Raw genomic sequence first — 18463 nt, forward strand, 5'->3', positions numbered from 1 at the left:
TCGGCCAATCGCAGACTCTGATAGATTCCCTTGTTTTTGCTTCAGTAAGGTCGCGATTGTGATTTGCGATGAGCCTGACCCTTAGCCATTTTTCTTTGGTTTTTGGCTTTGGAAGGGTATCTTCACTCTGCTCTAATTTCTGATCTAGGAGTCTGTTTTTGGATTTCCACCTACCGTTGGAAAGCTTATTCCGAACACTATCCAGTGGATATGGTTCTATTTAGATTTGAGATGTTTGTGGCTTGGAAAATGGCTTCAAACTTCACTGCTATTTAGCAACTTTGATCAACTAAAAACTCATAACACAGTGAGTGACAACAGTTTCTCTTTGATAGGCATTTTCCTTCTATTTTTCTTCTCCTTTTCAATAGCGTTTTCACTAGTGTCTCCTTCATACATGATCTACAACATTTCCCAAATTTCTTTTGCATATGTAAGATCTATCAGTGTCTCAAGATCCTTATTATGAATAGTTTTATACACTGCACATTTAGCCTTAACATTCCACTGTTGTTCTTGCACACAGGGAAATTATCTATATTAACCATCACATATAAGCTTCCACACATGAGGTCCATAAGCTATCAATTATTATTTAACCTTATCTCTTCATTCCTAAAATTTTGATGTACTAAACACACGTACACTTTGATAGTCCATGACTCAACCAAATCTACCTTAAAGTCATTAGTTTTAGACCAAAGGAACCGACTCTAATACCAATTGATGAAAACTTGACTAAACTGAGAGGGGGGGTGAATCAATTTAGTACATTCATGGACATTAATTTGATTTTATTTAAACTCATTAACTAAACCATTAAATGAGAAGATTGACACATAATGACCAACATATTTAATATGCAAACAACAAGTAATAAGTAAACCAAAAACATCACATCAACACATAATAACAACACATATGGACACCATATATAAGTGGAAACCCATAAAGGGAGAAAACCACAATTTGTTTATTGTTGTGATGCAAAGGAAAGCTCCTACTCCCTTATTACATCTTCTTTTATATAGGCTCCAACCTATAGGAGGCTGCTACCTCAATTTTTATGCAAGCTATAACATGCAAGGAAGCTCCAACTCCCATACATTTTCTGTAGGCTACAACCAACAAGAGGATCTTACCTCAATAAGATCCAACATGATATTTATCAAGCCACAACTTGAAAGGAAGCAACAATCCCCTCATATAAAATGAAAGCAATATGTTGGTTTACTTGGTCATCAATTATGCATACCTGCATATTTATTTCTACCTCTTCTTCCCTTCAAATATGCTTCATATTAGTTTCATGAGTGCTAAGTAACTCACAAACAATCAGCCCTCACATGCTCTCTAACTCTCTAACAAACTAACTCACTCTGGCTTCCAAAAACATCATCTTTTATAAATAAATTTTGTAGGATGTTTGCATTCCACATAAGAATATGAAGTGAACAAGCTTGACTCTTTTCCTTTCATAATTCATTTCCAAACCCTTCATATTTTTGAGCACTTATTTTTGTTCTTATATTCAAAATATAATATGTTATGATGTTATAATATGTTATGATGTTATAATTCAACATATGCAAGAAACAACATATTATAACATCATAACACATATTATAATATTCAAGATAAGCTTCTTTATCTCATTTCTGTCTGACACATAGATCTTGCCCCTAAGGATGACCAAACCATATACCATGAGATGATAGTCCACATCCTATTCACCTGTACCCAACTAATGTAACCTATGCTTAAGTTGTTGGAACATGTCATCTTGTTGTCATGCTTGGAAGATCCGTTCTTGTAAGTATGTCCCATATGAACTCATAGATGCAATGTCATTTACCTGCACTCCCCTGCTAAGAGAATTTGTAACCCTGTTCTCCTTTCCCTTAATGTATTTTATTTCAAAATCAAACTCACTGAGCATGGCCAACCACCTAGCTTTCCTGGCATTTAGATTAGGTTTGTAAAAAAAGTACCTCAACCCATTGTGATCACTCATCATAATGAACCTCTTGCCAAGAAGATAATGTCTCCACATATTCAATGGATGAATGATTGATGCCAACTCAAGATCATGTGTCATATAATTCTTCTCAAGCTCATTCATTTTTCTTCACCCCACCATGTCCCCTCTTGCAAGCATTAGTACATACCACAAAATCTTTATCTGGATTTGCAATGTTTAGAATTGGAGCATCTGTAAGCAACTTCTTCAACTGCTCAAAACTAGATGTACATTCCTATGTCCATTCAAATTTCTTTCCTTTCCTTCACAAAGATGTAATAGGATAGGGAATCTGTGAGAAGTTCTTGATACACTTCCTATAGCAACCTGATAATCCCATGAATGATATAACCTCATCCATATTCCTAGGAGCTTTCCATTCCATTATAGCTCTGATATTTTTCGGATCCACTGCTATGACTTCCTTGGAAACCACATGCCCCAAGTAATGACCTCTTTCTAAAAGAAACTACATTTACTAAGCTTGGCATACAATTGATGCTCTCTCGACAATTTTTACACAACTGCCAAATGTTATGCATGATATTCCTCATTCGTAGAATATATCAATATGCCATCAATGAATACAATCACAAACTTGTCCAGATAAGGACGCAATGTATTATTCATCAAACACATGAAAGTAGCTATAGAATTAGTCAAACCAAAAGTAGCCACAATAAACTCATAATTCCCATACCTTGTCCGAAAAGAAGTCTTTCAAATGTCCTCTTCTTTTATGTCTACCTGATGGTATCTTGATCTCAAATCGATCTTCGAGAACAGTGTTACTCCCTTCAACCGATCAAACAAGCCATCAATCCGTGGAAAATGGTACTTGTTCTTAATCATCAGCTTGTTTAGTTTCCTATAATCAATACATAACCTGAGAGTATCATCCTTATTCTTCACAAACAACACTTGTGCACCCCAAGGCCACACACTTGGCATAATGTATCCCTTGTCATGCATTTCCTTCAACTGCAACTTTAGTTCCACCAACTCCAGCGTGCTCATCTTATACAGTGCCTTTGATATTGGTGCTACTCTAGGCATCAACTCAATAGAAAATTTGACTTCCCCATGAGGCAGTAAATCTGAGATATTTGTTGGAACACATCTTGAAACTATTACAAAACTAGATACCTCTTCAAGACCCCATAATCCTCGACATCCTTACCTTTTTCACTGGAAATATGGAATGCAAACAATACACATCCTTTCCTGCTATTGTGATTTTCCTACATAGTTGTAACCATCCTCACTGATGTAGGCTTCTTCTTACCCTGCGAAATTATCTTCTCTCCATCATCATCCAGGCACTCAATATCCTTATCATAGCAATCGACCTTAGTCCTGTGAATGTACAACCAATCCATATGCAATATCATATCGTATGATCCTAATGGAAGTACATTTAGATGCATTGACGTAGACATGTCGTTCAACTCAAATGCACAAGATCTTACCTAATGACGAACTCTTTTCTTAGTACATGTAGCCAACTTCACTAATAAAGACTCCCCATGCACTTCTTTATTCAAACCACACTTATCTACCAAGTCAAGACTGATATAACTATAGTTAGATCTAGGGTCAATCAAAATATAAACAACTTGTTCACAAAGATTACCTTCCATCTCGATAATAGATGCCTGATGATAAGCCTGCCTATTATCTAATGCTATGTAAATTTGAGGAATACTTTGTCCAAAATCCCCAACTGTTTGTGCCTCTTGAGCACTATAAATCTGTGGTTTGCCACACTCATTCTATGGAAAATCTCTCCTACGATGATCCTTGCCACTTGTCCAACACTACAAAGGCTTCCCGCCGTCACCCTTATTCTACTCCTCATACTGAAATCCCTGTCCTCTGTTAACTACAGTGAACTTCTTGTGTGGTGTTACATTCTCCTTATTATCTCTATCCTATGGTTTTCCTCTCCTCTTAACCCATTTTCCCTATTCTTATCATTAACTTTCCAATCCCACTTAGACTCATTCTTACACTTCGATTTCTCATAATAGTGCTTGAGTTTTCTGATGGATTCCTCCAACGATTTAGGGTCATCAAACTCAATCCTGTCTTTGAATGATATTGACAATCCATTGATGAATATTTGAATCTTTTCTTTCTCCTCCTTAAGATAAGGCACATTTATCAACAACTCTAAGAACATGGTAGTATACTCCTCATCATTCATAGATCCCATATTCAACTCATAGAATTGCTTTTCCCTATCATCATAATATCTCTCATATACATACTTCTTCTTGAAAAGTCTCTCAAACTTGCTCCAAGTCAACTCCTCTTCCTGAATTCTTCTAACATTATTCACATCTTCCCACCAATTTTTTTTTTTTTCATTTAAGACTGAAAGTAGCTATCATGGCATTCATATTATCTAAGTAATCATGCAACCAGAAGAACTTATTCATACCAAGAAACCATGCTTCTTCATCTTGTGACTTCTTCATTTCTCCATCAAATGTAGGAGGCTTTCTTGAACTCCTTCGTAAATTATTGCTTCGCACTCCTCCTATACATATTGTTACGGTGATGAAAATGTTGTCTTTTTGAACCAGAACTAGAATTAAACCCATATTCATTACTCCTCTCATGTGTATCCAAGGACCCACCATCTCTAATTGTATCATCCCTGTAAAAAATGTATCCAGATTGTGACCTGCTACCATTTGCCCCATTGATCCTTTCCTCCTGTCCATGACTGATCCTAAGTGTTCCATGTCTCTGTAAATGTGATAGACTCTGAAGAATCATTGCATTAACCTCTGCTTGCTTATCATGTGACCTAACAAGTGTTTCCTGTGATTGAATGATCCTGTCATTATCCAACTTACAAATGTTGATACCTGCTTTCAAACTTCTAAATTTATCTACTATGTCAAGGGAATACTCATCAACATATTGTTCATCTGATTTGTAGGGAGAATCATGTGAACTGCATTCCACCATTTTTCTTGTCATCTTTGATCCTTTACTTCCTACAAAAATACGATGTCATATAAACCAAACATAAACATAATCAACATACCTTAGTGAAGTTCAAGGGAGGTTATCTCATCTGCAAGATTAATCCAGATTAGCACAACATATATATATTGAAATCAGCATATCAATCATCTCAACATCAACATCATAAACCTCTACATGACAACAGTACTTACAACAATGACAATCACAATTCATCCATAACGAATATAGTATACAATTGACATGCATGCATGATAAACACATTCTACCTATCCAGTCCAAGTGTTGAACTTGATAGATTTGATACCATTATATAACCACCCCTCCCACATTTACACAGTTTCACTAGCCTGATAGGGTAAACATGAGAGGAGGAGCCACTATGACATGACCCGACCTCCTAGTTTCCATTAAGGAAGTGGGGTCAACCACAAAAGATAAACTGACATCTCATAACATTCTACAGGGGCTACAAGTCACTCAGAGACTGAGTAACAACCCCAGGTGGCCAAAGCCTAAGTTGGACACCCTTTTCTATGACTTGGATCCCCAACCACTCCCACATCAAGGCCTTCTTGTTGTTGGAAGCCTCTAGTTGCATGCACAAGCTTGCATCCATGCAGTTGCAACCAAAATTTCTCAGTTAGGAGTATGTGGTCCCGAGATCTAAGCCTAGATTCTAGGCCAACCTCCAAACCACTACCCATAAATTTCTGTAACTTATTAGAATGAATAATGCCATGAAAAAAATGCTAGACATACAAATTTTGAAGGCAAAACTTGACCTAGACTGCTTAGAACATGATGGGAATTTCTTCAAACATATTTCAAACAAGTAAGCTATAGGTCATAAATGCATATCTAATCATAAAAGTATGAGATTCATCTGAGAACCACCAAGAAGGCCCTATGTCCTCTCCACATAGCTACAACACCACTGATTATTCCATACATTCATCACTCATCAATAGTTAAATATTTCAAGCCAAGAGCCATAGAAGATAAACATCATATGAAAAACATATAACTAGAAAATAACCAGCATATAAACCATGGAAACGTAGCCATAATATCACCATCACTTTGCCAATAAATATACCTAAATCATAATAGAAGATTAGCTCTTATTAACACAGGAAAATACCAACCAAGTCAGGGACTTCCATATACCACCTGACCATAGATTGGGCTAAACCAAATCTCTCTTTCAGCCAATCACCTTTGTGCCATATTCCAAGCATGAATGTGGGATCTCATGGAATAAACCAAAAAAAAGCAAACCAGGGCTTCCAGAGGAAAAACCAACTTAACCCTTAACCAATGATTCCACCTCATGGTCGGAAATCACTAAGACCATCCAGATCGGTCTCTACCCAAGTTGTTCAGGGCTCTAGGAACTAGGAACTCAACCCATAGCCTTCTAGGGACCCAAATTGTTTGTCCAACCCAACTCCAGGACTAGTAACTCAATCCAAGTTGTTCTAGGGCTTCTAGAGTGTTTGTTCCAACCCACAACCATAAGGAAATACAAGCACCAATCAGAAAAACAAATTAATGAAAAAACGCACAACACCATGGCTATCCATGAAATGGAAAGGCTAGGAAAAACCACTGTCAATCCAGGAAATCCTTTGTTCCAATGGTAGATCATGACCAAATAATAACATGCATATACCATGCATCCATAATCAATAAGGAAAATCACACATGAAACCTATTACCTACAAATCAATCTAGTTGTAGTTGTTGATCCACTTGTTCCCTTGCACTTTCCTGCCCTTTTTTGTATCCTTTCTCCCAATCCAATGAAACTTAGAGTGATCCAAGCATGCTCCAACAATTCTCCAATATTTCTCTAAGTGCACAAGAGTATGAGAGAGAGAGAATAGAGAGAGAGCTCCAAGCTAAATTTAACAAAAGGTTGTGAATTGATCCTCAAAAGCCTTTTTGTCATTGAGGCCTCTATTTTCTTCATTTTTCCTTCAATTTTCCTCACATGAAATTCTGTGACCTTTCACCTTCCTTTTCTCCTATTTTCCATTATTTTCATAAATAAATTCCAATTAATGCCACTTTGTATTTGCCAATTTCCATAGTCATTTATTAATCATCAGTGATCCCCATCACTATTTTTTTCCCAACATTCAACTTCGAATACATGTCCCATGACGTTGGTTATTATTTTATTTATTTACATAGGAAATCAACTAGGGTTGTTACAGTTCACCAATGTGCCCAGAAGATGAATTTGGAGAATACCCATTATGCATCATCCATCCTTGTTTAATCTCTCTATATATATCTCTCCATGAAATTTTAACTTAAAATATAATGAGAACTAAACCCTACATAAGCTAATTAATCTACACTTCACAGATAATGGTATCGAATGGCTCACAAATGTGCCTAGAAAATGTTAGGATGACGATATACCGAGAGAAATGGTGGTGTCTAAAGATTGTTGCTTGGATCCTAATAGCCACTAGGACAAATTAACATGGATCTTTTCGAGCTTTAAATAGGCTACATTAGAGATGAATACATGGAGAAAACCATAAATCTGAGGGTTAGATCAATCAATTGATTCCTCATTGTTAAGCACTTCTACTATTGGGAGGTCACGGTACAATTCTCTCAACACCCTTGGAGTCAAGCTACATGTTTGAGCCGACGGGAAGTGATCCCTTAGGGTGGATCTTCCTGGAACAATATTTTGTGGACGTAGAGAGTCACCAGTATCGGATGACCACGAACCACATCAAAAAAAAATACCATGGACAAAACCATGGTTTCTCACAAATCTGGAACCCAAAAACCACCAGTAACTTGACCAAGTCAAGTTTACTTGAACTACCCTGACAATCCCCCACTTAAATGTGATTTGGAGGGATTAACTTGGTCCCAATCACTTTCTGTTTAAGTCCATATAAAAAAAATCCATCTACTGAGTTACATGGTAACTAGTCATTGTATTTGCTAGTTTTCTAGGATACATTTTCACATACATGGTTCATCAACCATTTCAAATTCTCACATTTCCCCCCTCAATCTAGGCTACTAGTACACCTACCACCTTGGTACTTATCAAAGTGGTCAATTCCACAACTTGATGACTCAATGTGTGACTCCACTACATGTATGCATGATCAAAGTCTTAAGGGCTTACAACAATGTCTACTCCTATGTAACATGTATGCCTGAATAGAAGGTCTTATAATTTCTTTGGGAAATACACATGCCTTGGACCAAAAATGGTAAGGTGTTCACATATCACACACTAACCCCTTCACTAAACTTCAAAACAATTGACTCCATATCCATTCTTTTCTTTCTCTTGTCCATATCACCTCTCTCTCTCATTATATATTTCCTGATCCATACCTTGATCTACCTTTCAACATTATTTGCACTTACTTGGCTCAATTCTCAAATGAAACCTTAAATATATCCAAATATCATTCAAGAGCCTCATCATTTTCTAATTGTTCTCACTGTGCATATTTTCTTAATTACCATTCTCTGCATCTTGATATTCTTCTTCATCCACTAACATTTCTATCTCTAGCTCACAATTCTCAATCCTGAAGCAAACTTTTGAAAATTTAGTAATAATAATAAATCTAACTGGTCTAGACCTTTCAAAGCCTATAACAATGACATTCTCCCTCTAAAAGGACGCCTATAAATAATGATAAAGAATATTGAAAACCTAAAACAAATAATAATATTTATTCAAAGACCATCCTATTAATCCATTCCTCACCTTTGGGATAATCGCTGGAAGGGTTTTTGGCTTCTCCTGAGCTGTTGTTTCATGCAAAGTATCCTTTTCTATAATTCATGTCAACTTCTATCCATGGATTCTCTCGACTTTAACTTCTCTTCTCACATGATATAATCTGAGCCAATGGCGTTGACATTAAGCACACCCCCTTTTTATACAAGTGACGCCTTTCCACAAATTTATTTAAATGTAAAGTTGGTGGATCCTTTCTTCCACATTTATTGAAATTTGATGCGATAATTAGAGGAGGAATTCACAAGTTTAAGAAGGAATGCAATTTTCTCTAGAAATCACTTACAAATTATTACATTGGGTGAGGTACTTTTGAGAAGGCTAATGAAATATACAAGGACAATATGATGATTTCCATGAGTGTGGGTCACCTTAGCTTAATATTTGATGCTTATGCTCAATTTACAGAGAGCATGTTCACACCTAAATAGAGACTTTCGATGTTAGTCAAAATGATGGACATGAAAAAGTTGAGAGGACCACAAGATGGTGTAATTCTTGATGAATCTAAGACTGAAGGATGTGCATAACATTGAAATTATGCAAGTGTTAATTAATGTGCAACTAGGATAAGATTGTGGGTAGCTGGAATGAGTAACCAGGGAAGTGAAAATAAGTGAAGGTCAATATTACTATGCATCTTGATAGTGGTAGGCCACCAATAGAACAAGTGACTATGATCAAGTTTGAAGGTGCAAACCTAAGAGTGGCATGGCTAGGTGACAAACCCCACTAAAGAAAGGAAATATGTGTAAACTAGGAATTGTTGTTGACAAGTCCAAGGAACAAATTGAATAACTAGGTTGGTTCCTACTAATTTGTTGATTTGATGCTCAACTAAGATTAAAATCTCCTATAAGTTGGTGTCTACAAAATTGTTTATTTGATACTTAGGTAAGAGAGATCCCTTGCGTAGAATCAAACTTCCTATTCATAAATTGGAAATTAAAAAGCATCACGATTTTAAAACGTGATAATCTAACTATTTTAAATTTTGAAGTTCTTTTTGGTATGTATTTTTGGATGAATTTTGTTGGAAATCTCATATATATCTGTTAGTGTAATCTACACAATTTATGGAGTCATTTTTAAAGTGCTAAATTTATTTATAGGTTGAAACTACATTTTAAATAATAAAAGATTAAAATCTCACTCATAATTATATTGTAGTATTTTGGCCAAAAACTTGTAACTTAGAATAGTTAGACAAGACTTTTTATAACCAATTAATATCATTTTTAACTATTATTATTAAGAGGAATGGAGATTTTTAATGTGTATTTTTTTTTCCAATTATTTAATTCCATGTTATATAACAATTTAAATGATTAAAAAAATTACATCTCTATTGGAAGTTGAGAAATCAAAATTTAAAATGAGTAGTCTTTAAGAGTGACTTTTTAGAAAGCTTTCCGGTTTATTTTTCAATCTAATTTGTCTAGAATCCAGCAGGGATTTATTGATGTCACAAGTTTGACAGGTGAACTCTTCACAATTGAAGTGCCCCAGGGGTTTTTGAGGGCATTGAATCCATATTTGTAGTAAAAAAACTAGTTTAAACAACACAAATCAAGAGTTGGCCACACATTTTTTTTTCATATTCTAACAATAAATCCACCAGAAACACCAAAAATTCAAACTTAAAGACTACTCTGATTTGAAATATATTTATATTAGTTTAGTTTATAATTTAAAATATATGTATGTGTCCCCGGGATGGCTTAATTTGTGATATGAAATCATGTTAACTAAGAGATCCAAGGTTCATTCCCCCTTAGTAAACCCGTCTACAGAGAGGAGGACGAGTTATAGGCCCCAGAGGTATAGTGGTATTGTCTAGAATAAACCCCACGTCACCTAAGTATGACATGTCCATTCCTCTTGTTACAAAAATAAAATGTATCTATGTAGATATTTAATTTAATTTTTTTTTAATTACATGAGAAATACATTCTACGACATATTTTGAGAGAGATGTATAATAAATTTTGTGTTAGACTTGGAGTTGATGGGTGTTGTTAGGTCTTCTATAAACTTCAGTGCTTAAAGGTGAAATTCCGGATTGATGGTTGGTTTGTGTCGAGAAAGAGCTTGTAGTTGTCGTTCTCCTCCTTCTCCTTTGGTTTCTTCACACCCTCTTAACCTCCGTTGTCTCTGTTTCTTCTATAAAAATCTTCATTCCTCGCCTTTCCCTATTCCCTTGCTTAATTCCTTTTACCCCGTCATTTTTTTTTCTTCATAAAACTCTTTCATTTCTGTTTAAAACCCCCTAATCTGATAAAGCCCTTATAGGCCCCTTTTCCTTAAGCCCCGGGCGCTAAACCCATGAGCCTACGCCCACGTGACCTGCCCCTCCATAACCCTTTGCCGCCTTTTCATTGCGCGCTAAACCTTGTTCACTTTCCTGCCATTGATCGTGTTCATCGCGAAATCTAACAATTGATGCTTCCCCCGGTCGCGCGACCTGCGCACACGTTAACCCGTAGGGGCGGCGGTTTTCGTCCGCCACTCGTTGTAATATTACGGGTTCGCGCCTTCGCATACGGAAACCGCCGTTGGTCCAAAATCGGTGCGAGGAAACCGCCTGCTGCCTGAAAACACTATTCTCCCGCCTGTTAATCTCTGTGCGGATTCTGCTCCCGATCACCGTCGGATCTGTCGCGTCCAGATCCGACGACCCTTGTTGCTCCATCCATGTCACCTCCCAATAGCCTGCATAAAGTAATCTCCACTGTTAATCTATGCGATCCAACAGCTGAGATTGGTTCTTCTGTTCGGCCTGCTCCCGTCATACTGCTGTATCACGTTCGATTGCTCTCTACTGCCAGAGAAGGAAGGAGGCAAGCTACCTGTACCCTGCGTAATAAAGCTTCAACAACTGCAATTAACCAATAGAATGGCTGAAGGACAAAAATGACACTCTCAAGCAGTTCAACCATTTATCAGTGATGGAGCATGTTCCATATTATACACCACCTGCTCAAAGGAGGACTGCAAAGCACCAGAAAAGGTTGATTTTGTCCATTAAAATTAGCAGATTGTAGCAGAGCCCCATATCTGAGAATTAATGTGTTAGGTGGTCCATTATGAACCCTTCTCGTGTAACATAGCAGAGAAATTTTGTAATCAACCTCTATATATATCCAGAAGACAGAAGGTTGATGGTTGATGAATGTTATTTTGTTGTAAGTTTCAACTTCTGGAAACTGTAACTATTGTGATACCTGTAGCGTCTGGTCTTCATTTTCAACTAATACGAGCTTCTTTTGTTGTTAATTTCTCACTTTCCACTTCTTCTTCTTTGTTCCAGGTTGTGCCTATTATGCATTTATTCATGTTCTATTGATGTTTAGCATTAGAGGGGCTGTCATCCCACCTCTGTGTTAGAATCTAGCATGTATCATTGAATTTGTATGCAGTTTTCTATTATTTTAATGCCAGAGAGCTGTCATCCTGTCTGTGCATTGGGAAATAGATTTACAGACCTTTTAACTGGTTGCAGCTGGCCATCACAGGGTCTTGTGCATCTACTGGTGTGATCAGTATTCTCCATCATCACATTTTCCTTAAACTGTGAGTAATTGGTGGTCTAAAGCCTTGTAGTCTTTGGGTGTTCACCCATGTCTGGGGTTAAGCATAGTAGAAGTGGTTATTTGGCTTGAATATGCATCATTTCTCTCATTCATCCACCATTTTTCCAACATTTTTGTTGAATTTGTAATGTTCCCGAGCATCTCTGATATACAAACTAGGAGAGTTTATTGGGGTGATAACATTAATTGGCGCCGTTACCGGGGAGAGGAGAATTGAAGCTCAGCTTCCCTGGGAGAATGACATAGTTCCAAGATTTGATGATAGACAAGGCTTGGACACATATTTTGGTTGTAATCATCTATCTGGATACTCCATTGGAGGAAGACCAAGCTTTGGTGACTCCACATTGCAGTTCTGGCTCAGTTTGTGAGGTATGTTCAGAGATATCTTCAGAAATCACTGGCTGAACCAGTGCTTGATCCTGAGAAGATCGTTCAGTAGAAGAAAATATCGCAGTAAGGAGAATTAGGACTAGGTAACCCTTAGAATTCCCATGTATCTATGTTAAGTGAAAATCACTTCAGAGATTCATAAAGCTCCTTAGTTGAAAGAAGCTTTCCATGATGTCAATCATATTCCTCTGTTTTTGTCATTCTTCTCATTGATCCATTCCACTCAGTCTACCAGTATCCTTCCACTTACCTCAGTCATGGCAGGCCAGCAAGCCTTCACAAAGATAGAAAGAATTTTTGCTGCTAGGTATGGACCCTTAGTCTTGCCTACCCCTTTGAATGACGTGCTTGCAGGCAATTATCAAGAATACATGCCCAAGTTTACTGGTGCAGAAGGAGTAACAGCTGAAGAGAATTTGGAGGCATTTTATAGCTATGCTGATAACCTGGATATCAATGAATAGGATGTTTGGATGAGGGTTTTTGTCGAAAGCCGAGATGGGGAAGCTAGAAAATGGTTTAGAGAAATACCCCTAGGTCTATTGCAGACATTGAGGCCTTAGATGATGTGTTTTTAAAGCACTGGGGGAATAATAAAGATCTGCTCTATTATCATACTGAATTTGGGAACTTGCAGAGAGAAGATGGTGAGCTGCTGTCTGATTTCAACATCAGATTCAATCATATGTACAGCAGAATGCCAGCTAAAGTGAAGCCTAGCCCTACTTTTGCTATGCTCACTTATGCTAATGCTTTTGATTCTCAGTTCTACCTACTGTTAAGAGAAAGAATATGTGCTTCTTTGGTTGATATGCAAAATGCAGCCTTTGAGGTAGAAGCAAACATTATTGCTGCAAAAGGACTCGAAGGTGATGCTGAAAGGAGAAGACAGGGAGGAGAGTCCTCATCATCCTTAGAGCCTGAGATTAATGAATTAGCTAGGATGATTGAGTTCTTGGCCTCTGAAGTTTCCAAATTAAAATCTGAGTAGTATTCTGAAGAAGCAGGAGCTCATTGTTCCTTTTCTCTTCCAACTCCAAATCCACATAGAGGAGTAAATGAGCATTTGTATATTTTGCAGAGAAATCAGGATGCAAATGAAGATAAACCGGTGAAGATCCTTTTACAGAATATAATCATGAAAGAAGAGTTGTTTGAAGAGGAGGAGGTCCATGGTTTGGAAGGTGCTCCTTTCCTAACCAGAGCTGCATATGAAGAAGCATTATCCAGAGGCACTGCTCATGAGTTTGTTGTAGTTGTAGAACAACAAGCTTATTAGCAGCAACAATCAGTGGCTGACCCCTTTATCCTCCAAGAATCTGTGCCCGAAGCCAGCTTATCTCCACATGGTTATGCAGATCTGCAAATTAGCCAGCCTGCATTTGTTCCCCGCCCAGTGATCAAAAAGGGAGAAGAAAGCTCCCCGTCATCTTTTGTCCCATTGTCTGCTCAAATGACAATCCCTCAAAGTTGCCCCTTGAACACTGAGGCAGGAAATAGCTCTACTCTCAAGGCTGAGACTGATCACCTTAGTTTTGATTTTCTGAAACCTGCTCAGGTGGCCTCTACATGGACTGAAAAGGAAGCTTATCAGATGATAGAGGAAGAGGGTGTACAGTTGTGGGACTCCCCCTTGGATGAGGATTGTTCAAAGCAAGATGAAGGAGCTGATGGTGTCTCTATCTCCCCTGCATAAGAAAACGATGGTTCATCATTCATATTAGTTGTGCAGATCACAGATGACACGGAAAAGTACACAGCAGCCATGATTATTCAGCAGGTGTATAAAGGCTCCCATGAAGAACGTCCAAGGAGGAAAATACACAGAAGGGAAATGAAATTTAATCCATATTTACCTATTAAGCTCAAATTTCCTAAACTTTTTGAGGTAAAGGATCAAATAAATCTTGTTTTGCTGATCTATGATGAACCAGTTGAGAGAAGGAGAAACAATTTTGGTGGCTCAACAAATGGGCAGTTTTTGAAGTTTTAATTTTTCAAGCGTTATTGTTGTAATTGTTTTCTTTTTAGTAGAGACTTAGTTTGACTCCATGCCCAATGGACACTAGGCAAGGTTTTTAAGCTGGTTTTGTATGAAGGCATTGGTGTGCAGGTTCTTGAGACCTCACAGGGAGGATCTCATCCCCAGAAGGATCCATTGTTAGCTCTGCTATAAAATTTAGTGCTTAAAGGTCAAATTTCGGATTGATGGTTGGTTTGTGCTGAGAAAGAGCTTGCAGCTATCGTTCTCCTCCTCCTTCGGTTTCTTCACACCCTCTTAACCTCTGCTGTCTCTATTTCTTCTATAAAAATCTTCATTCCTTGCCTTTCCCTATTCCCCTGCTTAATTCCTTTTACCCCGTCATTTCTGTTTTCTTCATAAAACTCTTTCATTTCCATTTAAAAACCCCTAATCCGACAAAGCCCTTCTAGGCCCATTTTAATTAAGCCCCGGGTTCTAAACCCGTGAGCTCGTGCCCACATGACCCGCCCCTCCATAACCCTTTATCGCCTTTTCATCGCGCGCTAAACCTTGTTCACTTTCCCGTCGTTGATCACGTTCATCATGAAATCTAATGGTTGACGCTTCCCCCGATCATGCGACCTGTGCACATGTTAACCTGCGGGGGTGGCGATTTTCGTCCGTCACGCATCGTGATATTACGGGATCGCGCCTTCGCATACAGAAACTACCGTCGGTCCAAAAGTGGCGTGGGGAAACCACCTGCTGCCCGAAACTACTATTCTCCCACCCGTTAATCTCCGCGCGGCTTCTGCTCCCGATCATCGTTGGATCTGCCACGTCCACAACCGACGGCCCTTGTTGCTCCATCCATGTCACCTCCCGATAGCCTGCATAAAGTAATCTCCACCGTTAATTTTTGCGATCCAATGGCTGAGATTGGTTCTTCTGTTCGACCTGCTCCTGCCATACTGTTGTATCACGCCCGACTGCTCTCTGTTGCCGGAGTAGGAAGGAGGCCAGCTACTTGTACCCTGCGTAATAAAGCTTCAACAACTGCAATTAACCAACAGAATGGCCAAAGGAGAAAAAGGACACTCTCGAGCAGTTCAACCATTTATCAATGATGGAGCATGTTCCATATTATACGCCACCTGCTCAGAGGAGGACTGCAGAGCACCAGAAAAGGCCGATTTTGTCCATTAAAATTAGCAAATTGTAGCAAAGCCCCATATCTGAGAATTAATGTGTTAGGTGGTCCATTATGACCCCTTCTCATGTAACATAGCAGAGAAATTTTGTAATCAACCTCTATATATATCTAGAAGACAGAAGGTTGATGGTTGATAAATGTTATTTTGTTGTAAGCTTCAAATTCTGGAGGTTGTAACTACTGTGATACCTGCAGCGTCTGGTCTTCATTTTCAGCTAATACAAGCTTCTTTTGCTATTAATTTCTCACTTTCCATTTCTTCTTCTTTGTTCCAAGTTGTGCATGTTATGCATTTATTCATGTGCTGTTGATGTTTAGCATTAGAGGGGCTGTCATCCCACCTCTGTGTTAGAATCTAGCATGTATCATTGAATTTGCATGTAGGTTTCTGTTATTTCAATGCCAGAGAGTTGTCATCCTGTCTGTGCATTGGGAAATAGATTTACAGATCTTTTAATTGGTTGCAGCTGGCCATCACAAGGTCGTGTGCATCTGCTGGTGTGATCAATATTCTCCATCATCACATTTTCCTTAAACTGTGAGTAATTGGTTGTCTAAAGCCTTGTAGTCTGGGGGTGTTCACCCATGTCTAGGGTTAAGCATAGTAGAAGTGGTTATCTGGCTTGAATATGCATCATTTCTCTCATTCATCCACCATTTTTCCAACATTTTTGTTGAATTTGTAATGTTCCCGAGCATCTCTGATATACAACTTAGGAGAGTTTCTTGGGGTGATAACAGGTGTCTCTTTTAAAATAAAAATAAAATATTCACTAAAGGAAAAAATAATATTCGTTATAGTAAAATAAATGATGATGGTAATGGTGATGGTTAACATACACTAAGACCAATATGGCCTATCATAGCTTAATAGTGTAAGAAATTAATAGAGACTCTTTAATAATTTATTTCTATGATAAAAAAGATGGGAGACAAGTGTTCTGAGGTAACTGTAGCTTTTTTGACTTAAAAAGTCAAGAAGGTTGGTAGTGTGGAAAATGTTTTTAAAATAATAATGAGTGTGAGTAAGGGTCGTGCAATCCAAGAGAAAGTGTTTTCATCTTCAACTCTCTTAGTATCGCAAAAGGGGGAAATTTTTTTCGTCCCAAGCTGTTTTGGAAATAGACCAACACCTGGTTTCAATCCGAAGCTCATGAGAAATAGTTCTTAACTTTGAAATGTTCATTTTTTTTCTTGGCACTGATCAAGGTGAAAAGATAATTCTCGCTAGCAAGAGTGGGGTTGATTACCTCCTTATAATACCATATTTTCCTTTTTCCCTCTAACTCCTTTTCATCACACAATGTATCCTTAAATTTGGAAGTAATAGTATTTTTAACATTATCCTTATTCTCCAAGATGATCTCCTCCTTTATCCCCCAATAGTCGATCCAAGATTGGGCATCCTTATTCCAACCTCGCTTGATCCAGAGGTGGGGGTTTTGACTAGAGTTAGAAGCAATTTTGGGGAGCCTCTTGGCTTCCATGTTGTACAAATTCTTCTTTCACATCAGATACCTAAACATAACCATGCTTTCAATGGGAGAACAACTAGCTTCAATCAAGAGAATAGGGTAACGGTTTTTTTTTAATCTTGAGGTTATGACTTATAAATTGCTTTTGGATCATCTTAATCTTTCTCCACAATTCTCTAGATATATTGTAGCCCCAAACCTCACATCCATATAAAATAAAAAGGGTGTCGAGAGTCTCAAAGAGGAACTTTTTTTACTCCAAACCCAAAGATCCTTCGACTTACAATTGTTTTCAAGCTCATAATAAGCATTCCAGCCTCCTATAATTATTTTCTCAATTCTATAGTTCCAATTGAGCTAATGGTGAATACCAATAAATAAATATTTGTATGATGAAACCTTATCCAAGTAATTGATATCATACATGAAATTATCATAGTTGATCCTTTTGGATTTAATTATCATGACTTTATTCTTGCCGGTATTAACAACTATACCCGTATTGGAGCAACAAACATGAAGGATTCTAAATTTCTTGTCAAGATCATCAGGGATTTTGGAAAGAAGAACAATATTGTCAGCATAAAGGAGAAGAGCAATGACTATGCCAACGAGACTGGACCCATCACATCCTGTAACTTCTAAACACTCTTCTAGCTTATCAATGTAAATGCAAAAAGGGGTAGGGGATAGGGGGCATCCTTGCTTAACTCTAATATTTCATTTAATCTTCTCATATGAACCCTCAACGGTATTAAGCTTATAAATAACATTCTCATATAACCTAGTTACAACAACCCTCAACTCGAGAGGTACCATTATCTCATCAATCCTTTGCATAACTTCTCCCAAAACCAAGGTAGTTAATAGTTGAGAGATGCCTCCCAAAACCAACTTTCCCTTTAGCTCTTTTACCATACATTTCAGGCCAAATTCCAATCTTCTTTTCTAAAATGATCCCATAGAATTTGGCTAAAATGTGGCTAATCATGATATTCCTATAGTTAGAGGGA

Source organism: Pinus tabuliformis, chromosome 4_2 (genome assembly GCF_031772625.1).
Source record: "Pinus tabuliformis cultivar Carrire ecotype Pingquan chromosome 4_2, CPIR1, whole genome shotgun sequence".
NCBI classification, from domain to species: domain Eukaryota; kingdom Viridiplantae; phylum Streptophyta; class Pinopsida; order Pinales; family Pinaceae; genus Pinus; species Pinus tabuliformis.